General features: G+C 43.0%; 1 long non-coding RNA gene across 1 annotated transcript in view; it reads left to right on the top strand.

Annotated features, from left to right (window-relative positions):
• The first annotated feature begins 1,880 nt into the window (after nt 1-1,880).
• LOC123284507 (uncharacterized) overlaps nt 1,881-7,897 on the top strand; it is a 28,257-nt gene continuing 22,240 nt past the window's right edge. The window contains exon 1 of the long non-coding RNA XR_006525551.2: nt 1,881-3,464. This is a non-coding gene — a long non-coding RNA (uncharacterized lncRNA). The remainder of the gene's footprint in view (nt 3,465-7,897) is intronic.

The following is a 7,897-nucleotide window of genomic DNA, read 5'->3' as shown; positions in this document are numbered from 1 at the left end:
AAGGAAGCTGGACAGCATGGGTCCCGTCATTCAGTCATCTGTTCTCTAGGGGAAGCATCAAACCTACTACCACAACAACATCAAAAGAGTGCTGGAATGAGAAAAGCTGACGGCAGGTGTTTTTTCTTTACCCGGAAACAGCCGTACACAACCAGTAAACACAGTGGTGTGTTTTCCAATTAACCCAGAAAATCCTTGTTTAAATGCCATGATGTTCATTTACGGCTTTGAATCTGGAAATCCCACTTCTAGGAACCTTCTATCTTAAGGATACAATCAGAAATGTAGACTAAAAATTATATACAAGGAGATTCTCTGAAACATCATTTATAATCACAAAGAAGAAGCAACTCCAGTCCGATGTGCACAGTATAATGTTAAGTGAGAATTACGCGCTGAATACATGGTGTAATGCCCAACGTGTAAGAGGCCGAAAAGTACACAAAAACGTTAGATTATCTGTGAATGATTGAATTAAGAATGATTTTTTTTGAAGCTTTCTTATTTTTCCACATTTCTGTCTTGAACACAGTTTACTTTGATAATCAGGAAAAAACAACACATTATTTTTCAAAACCTTGTGTCTGCCTCATATGATAAATACTTCCAATACAGAGACCTACAGAATCTTCTCTGCCAGCCTGTATAAAAGGCATTGATTAGATGCTGGCTGCCTATTAATTTGAAGAGAAGCAGGCAGGGGAAGGGCAGCCACCTCCCTCGAAACAGACAGCGCGTGTGGCTGAGGGTGCAGCTTCCTTTGATGGAATATTGCTAAATGATGAAATTCTATCTCCTGCAAGAAATGATTTCTGCTGGCTGTGCAAACGTCAGGCTGGAGCCTGCCCTTGGAGAGGCGGCTGCATTACTATGTATTTGTAAAATCAGCAGAGCCTATGCATGGACGGTCACAGTGGCTGACTTTACAAGCTCCTCACGACAGGCATCTGCACATAGAAAACCATTGCTCAGAGCAGATTTAACCTGTTATGATCCCTTCTTATTTCATGTTTTGCCATTTTGAAGGGGTGCCGTTTTAACCATGAGAAAATACTCTTTGTGTAAAATGACTTTATAGACGTATGAAAACACAATATATTAGTCTAAACTTGGTACAGTCTAGCCTGCCTTTTATGCCTGGTTTAACCCCTTCTCACCCTTGTGCCACTCACGCTCTGAAGAAGCAACCTGTTCATCAGCAATGCCAGGGGTGTGCAGGAACGTGTGCGTCCGGAAGGAATTGAGTGCTGCTCCGAAATGACACCTTTGGGAGTCCTGCTCCCTGGATGTTCAGCCCAGTTCTCCCCAAGGTATCAGGGGTCCTCCCCAGGAAAGGGGACACCTACACAGATCAGAGGCCCTGCTAGGTCTGCTCAGTGCTGGGAATCTATGCCTAAGACTTCAGATTAGTGACAATGGCCACACCGGTATTTGGTGGCACAGAGACACCTGTCTGCTGCTGGCTTGACACCAAGTCATTGCATAGAGTCAGCAGATGGTGGGAATTTTAACCCACATGCAGACTGTTTCCTTCAAACTGAAAGTTGGTGAACTCCCTAAGCTTCCCACCCCATCTCCCTTCCCCCAAGTGTCATTTGCTGTCGACTTTACCCTTCAAAGCATCTCTGAAAGTTGTGATATTTTAACCAGGGAAATTCATTTTGTCATCAGTAAAATCAACAAGACATTACAAAAAGTTATAAAAGTGCTTTAAATTTTAGAATAAGAATTAGAATATTTAAAAATCTTTAAATTTTAGAAAAAATCAGAATACAAAAAGGAGCCATTGAGAAAAGTCATTCTTAGCCAATTAGGGGAGGCACCGCAAAAAACTTGTGGAGCCTTCTTAACACATTGGGTCACATCCCCAAAGATTTTGACCTGGTAGCTCTCGGGTGGAGACTGTACGTCTATATACTGAAGATGCTGCACTTAAGAGCGATTGCATTAGAAAAATTACTAAAAGAAATGAGGCAATTCTAACAGCATTTATTGGTTAGTAGAATATCTTCTGACGGCTGCTATATATCTTTTGCTTTTACACTTGGTCGCATCCAGAAAGAAGATGGTTACCCACTGCTTATTGTTGCCCAGATTACTCACTTAAGATTTGAGTGGGATCCAAGAAAATAGCCACCTTAATACAAAGCAGAAGGATTGTCTTCCTGTAGTAATAATGTCTCTCATAACTGAGCAGCTCACTTTCCCCACAGTTTTCTAAGTTATGGCTAAGAGCTCCCTGATCTCAAGCCAGAGCAAGAGGGAATTCATATTTCTTAATGACTAGGATGGCATTATTTCTAGAGAAAAATTAAGTGTGAGCATAAATAACTTTGCCAAGTGTATAAAGGATGAAAGCAGACATATCTGAAGATGCCCAGAGATGCAGAACATAATGTTGTGGCTGCATTTGACTCTAAATATAATGGCATCTATTCGCAAAGAGGAAGATAGAATTGTTTTTTATCTTAATTGGGCAAAACCTTAATTCTTTATTTTTTCTTCTATCTTACATAAATGTCTCACACTCTTGAAGTTATCAAGACACTATCAGACAAAGCCAGAAAGGGAGGCAAGTGTGCCTAGGTTTTTTATGCACGTGACCAGAATTCTGAAATAGTTGTTAAACTACCATGTCAGGTAGCAAAAGTTCACTTAACACAAAGGAAAGTGTTGCAATCAAAGAATCATTTCTTTATTAACTTAAAAACACAGAGCGGTAATTGTATGTTACTATTACTTCATGGCCAATTATTCCATCTGTCTGGTTGGAGACCTCGGAAAAGGTCTTGCTAACGCCTGCTGTGAAGGAGAGGACATAGATTCGTTTTCAAGCGGCGATGTTTTCCAAAACAATGACGCTTTGTGGGCTCTCCGCAAATACAAAGTAATCCATACAGAGGAAGTCAGGGATTTGTACTCTCAGAAAAAGAGAGACTAACAGCTTGAAGGAATCCTTCAAAATTTCTCAGGTGGTGTAGGATTTTTATCCCCTGTCTTATTAGGGGTAAGTCAGAAGGACAGCCTTCCTAACAATATCAGGGATGAAATAATAGTAATAGCTGGACAAGAAATGTCCTTAAAGATGAGACTAATTGAGATGAATTCATGACCAGACCTGCGCTGCAGCTCCCATTCTGAGGGCTTCCCTGTAAGCGTGCCTCTGTTCTCTGGGAGTTTATGTTTAAAGTTCTGCAGCGTCTGCCCTAGATCTTTCCAGAGAAAGGCTTGCTAAGCAAGAGCAGAATGATCACATCATTCACACTTGAACTCAACGCGATGAGCACATCTGTTTGTCCTCATTAAGTGCAGCGTAGCGGGCGCTAACCGACGTGCACAGGCAGCGGGCTGGGGCAGGGCCAGGGAGCCAGGAACAGGGCAGGAGAGCTGAGCTCTGCCCGCAGCCGCCCAAGAGGAGCTCTGCAGCCTGGGGAGATCAGCTGCCTGCCTCTCTGAGACCACTGGTAACTTGTCAATTAAAAAAGGCGTTTAGGTAGAGGTTTTTGAGAAGCCCCTGGGGTCCCAGGAAATGCCTAAGGCCACCTCAGGGATCCAGAGGAAGGCCAGACAGGGGCAATGCCTACAGGCCCTTCCCCCATTCAAATAGGGCATCTCTGATTGGATCCTCTCTATATACTGAATTCTAAGTCAAACTGATTTTAAAGGTGTGAAAACCACAGGACTAGCTAACTTTCATATTCTTTACTTAGAAAAAGGCAAATTGAGGAGTCTCAGCATCTTCTTTTGTGATTGTAATGGTGGTTAGAAGCATGGGCTCTGGAGCCAGCTTGCTTGGGTTCAACTCTCATCTCTTTTTTTTTTTTGTCTAGAGCTGTGTGACCTTGCTCAAGTTTCTTAACTTCTCTGTGCCTCAGTTTCCTCATCTGTAACATGAATGTAGTAACAATGCTTGCCTTATAGTATTCTCCTGAGGATTTGATGAGGTAATATATGTGAAGCCCTCGGAACAGTGCCTGGCACATAAACAAGCATTTCTTATTGTTATTGGCCCCAGCTAACAGCGAGCTTCTGGGCCAGCATCATTAATAAAGCCACAAAAGGAAATGCAGAAGAGTGCACTCATTCTGTGTAAAGGTGTTTGGGAGCATAATTGGATTTGCTGAAAGTGCCTTTTTAAACGGTACTGTTGGTTTCTGATTCACATTTGGGAAGAAAGCAGAACAGAAGGTGATAAATTCCTTTATGAGAGAGCTTGGCAGAAAGGCAGATGCGACTGTAAAGTTAATTGGTGGATGGGAGGTGGGACTCCTGGGCAAAGGCAGACTCAGGGCACGAGCACGTTCTCCCCTCCTGCTCTGGTTTATGGTGATTAATTCATTAGGGATTCTGAGAGGCCATTCTTGGGTGGCTGCTGGTCCCGTCTTTGCCTAGACAGGGATGAAGTCAGCCTATAGTTTACGGAGTTCTGCAATCCTCTGGAGGGTTCCAGGGACTTATAGAGCGTCTCCAGGCTGCTGGCCAGCACTCTGAAAACTGAATCCCACTTGAATCTTGTGTATCCCAACTTGCTCCTCTCTCTCATGGTTTTTGTTGTTGTCGTTCTCTGTGCAACCTCTGGAGCATGCGAAGTAACCAAAAAAATTCCTTACTTGAGACTCATTTTTCTGGCCCTGCTGGTTTGAGTCTCTGAGAATTCAGTTCCACTCCTCAGCCTCTTCTCTAATTCACAAAGAGCATGGAATGAGATAACACACCAGGGATATACCGAGTTTAAGATGCAGAATTTAAGATTATAAAATGTATCATTATTTTATGTGTCACTAAGAAAGAAACGAATGCCTGCTAATTAAACTCTAACCACAAGCTTTTAAAAAAAATCCATTTGAAAATGCTCCTTCAGGCTGACTTAGACACAGATTTTTAAAAAATCACATATCACTTTTGTGCGTATGTAAAAAGGAAAATATCAAGTTAGGGTATTTCTAGAACTTCTTTGCATGCAGAGTCTGAGTCTTCTGAATCACTTTTAACCCTCGGTCAACAATATCTCTGTGTTTCTTCACGTAATGTCATCCTCTGTGCCGTCAGGAGCAATGGGTATGTAGGATGTCAACGTCAAATCATAGTGTACACTTGCTGAAGACGTTGTCAGGGGCCTGGGGGCTCAGCACAGGTGGAGGCAACCATGCACGCCTCTCAGCTGAAATGTCCTATGAACAGCTGTGACAGGTCTGTGCTTGTGCCAGCGATGACATCTCCTTCATGACGGCCACCGGGCCAGCAGTGACTGTAAGAGGCATCCCGATTGAAGGAACATTGAAATGTGAAAAAATGTGCATCTTAGGATCCACAAATTGGTAATAGAGATTTAAACTTGTTTCTTTAAGAGGATGGGTTTAATTCTTAGGAAACATTTCAAGGATTGTTGAAAAACTGCACCTCGTCCTATCAGTGAGAAGGTGCAGAGTGAATTTTTGCCCTTTTCTAAGGACTTGACAATTCCTCCAATTGAGGGATGCTGGAGGATCAGAAGATTCTAGAGGTGAGAGCCAGCCTTGGGAGAGGACAATTGCTCCTGTGATGTGTTTTACATTCACCCAAAGCATCCTCCTCTTAAATAAGAGTCATTTATTTGTGTGATGGCATTGTTATTCGCTGTTAAAATATAAATACCCTTAAAAAGGTCACTCAGTGTTCCTCCGCCTGATTAATGATTTCTCCCTTCCAGAGTGGATTTTACCACAGATTTATTTAAAGGAGCCAACCTTTTAAAAATAAAAAAAATCTCTGAATGTTTCAACAGCGTAAAGCTTAGATCACAAAAGAACACATATTGTATGATTCCATTTACATAAAATGTCCAGAATAGGCAAACCTATAGAGACAGAAAATAGAGTAATAGTTGCCAGGGGCCAGGGTGAGGGGGAAATGGGAGTGACTGTTAATGGGTACAGGGTTTCTTTTTGGAGAGACAAATTGTTCTAAAATTAGATTGTGGTGATGGTTGCACAACCCTGTGAATATACTAAAAACATTGACCTGTGTACTTTAAATGGGTGAACTCTGTAGTATGCGAATTACGTCTCAACAAAGGAGTTTTTAAAAAACACTTAGAATGAGTCGTGTGTGTTTTAAATAACCTAAACAGACGTTCTTTTTACGCTTATCTCAGTAATATTTATTTAATAAAAACTTAGAATTATTTTGTTCAAAGCAATTCCACAGACTCAATAAAGCGAAATGCTAGGGGATGTGACAAAGAAGAGTTGAGCTCTGCTTGGAGGAACCCACAATCAAGGAGCAGCAGGAGAGAGAGACATAGACATAAACAGCTCCGGAGGACGTTGGAAATATTCTGAGAGGCTTTGACAATGTTTCTTGAACTCAGGATTTGACTTGGCCTTGAAGGCGTTGGACTTTGATAGGTAGGAGTCAGGGGATAGGACAGGGTACAAATGTGAAACAAAGAAATGTCTCAGATCCTTTGCAAGCTGAGAGAGGCTTTCTTGGAAAGAGGCCCCAGTCCAGGTGAGTTCATGGGTCCAAACCGCCGAGAGCTTCTCCAGGCAGAGTTGAGGAATCCATGAGCCAGGGAGAGTGAGGGCGGGTGGAGTCAAGACAGAGGAGGTTCCGCGGCTGAGGGGGAGAATGTTGTCAGCAGGATGGACCAGGAAACGATGTGAAAGGACTGGGGGACTTGAGCCGGGTCACTCAGCCAGTTGCTGGTGCAGATCGTGAACTCAAATCCAGCTTCCTAACTCTCAGCTCAAACACCACTCCTCCAGGATGAATGTCATAGTACGTTCCAGGCCATCCCCAGCAATGGCCACCGGTGGTCTTGGGAGATTGCACCCCAGTGGACAAATGCAGCCTTTGGAAGGCTGAAAGACAAAAGACACGGAGATGGCAAAGTTAGAAGCTTCCATTGGTCCTTTTGTTTCTTGCTTCAACCTCTTCCCTTAGGATCAGAAGCACTCATATTACATTAACATCCATTCCTGTGAGTGTAGAGTAAAACCCACTTTGGCAGGAGCAAACCTCCACGCCCCTGTTCTCCGAGGGATGCTGCTCACCTGGTCTGTCCGCTCCGGAACCTTGACTGCAATTAACAGTTGGATCCATGGAGGACAGCTTCCTTTCTTTAACAAAACCTCTAGATTTGTTTAAAATTTCAGGTCTTTATAAAGACCCTCAGAATAAGTTGAGATTTATTGAATCCATACTCTGGCAACCAACAACATAGGGTTAACCAAATAGTTTATGCAATCAAAAGTATGTGTACTAAATATACGAAAATATAGAGAACAGTTCTGGCGCTAACTTTTAATCCCTCCGCACTGAGCATTTAATCGGATTCTTAACCAGATTTCAGTGAGGTTGCTGTGGCCGTGTTGGCCTGTCAGGATCTTTTCTTTCCCTGAATGTTTGCAAGTAATCCCCTCCTAGGCGGCATGCTGTTCCTCATCCACGATTGTAGTCGTCAAAATGGTTATTTCCTTGCATGAAGTCTTTTCATTAATTTTCTTTCTCCATCTGCAGTTGCCCAAGGTGCTGCCTTTAAGAAGGGAATCTTCATCAACTGTGTTTCTGTTGGGGGCCAGATATGTACGTATGTAGAGCAGAAGGCAAGTGTTTCCTCCGTCAATACACACGCTGCGAGGGCCTCCAGCAGCCACCTGTTATCCGGGAAATTCTCCCTCCGCCCCCTCTCTCTCAATAGATTCTTTGCTCTGTGTTGAGCTGTCCCTGTAAGCTCTTGGAGAAGTAGAGAGGATGTTTATAACTTCTAGTTTTAGTACTACCTAAAAAAAAAATTGCCTATCCTTCCCAGAAGTTATCAGCTGATATAAACACCCTGGTTTTGCTGTTGAACCTTCTCTGTGTAGGTTCTGCTCAGCTTCTGTTCCTCGTGCGGACATCTTTGCTTCCTGGGGCG

Source organism: Equus asinus, chromosome 3, assembly GCF_041296235.1.
Source record: "Equus asinus isolate D_3611 breed Donkey chromosome 3, EquAss-T2T_v2, whole genome shotgun sequence".
Lineage (NCBI taxonomy): Eukaryota > Metazoa > Chordata > Mammalia > Perissodactyla > Equidae > Equus > Equus asinus.
The sequence above is the reverse complement of the archived record's forward strand: the minus strand, read 5'-3'. Positions and strand labels throughout refer to the sequence as shown.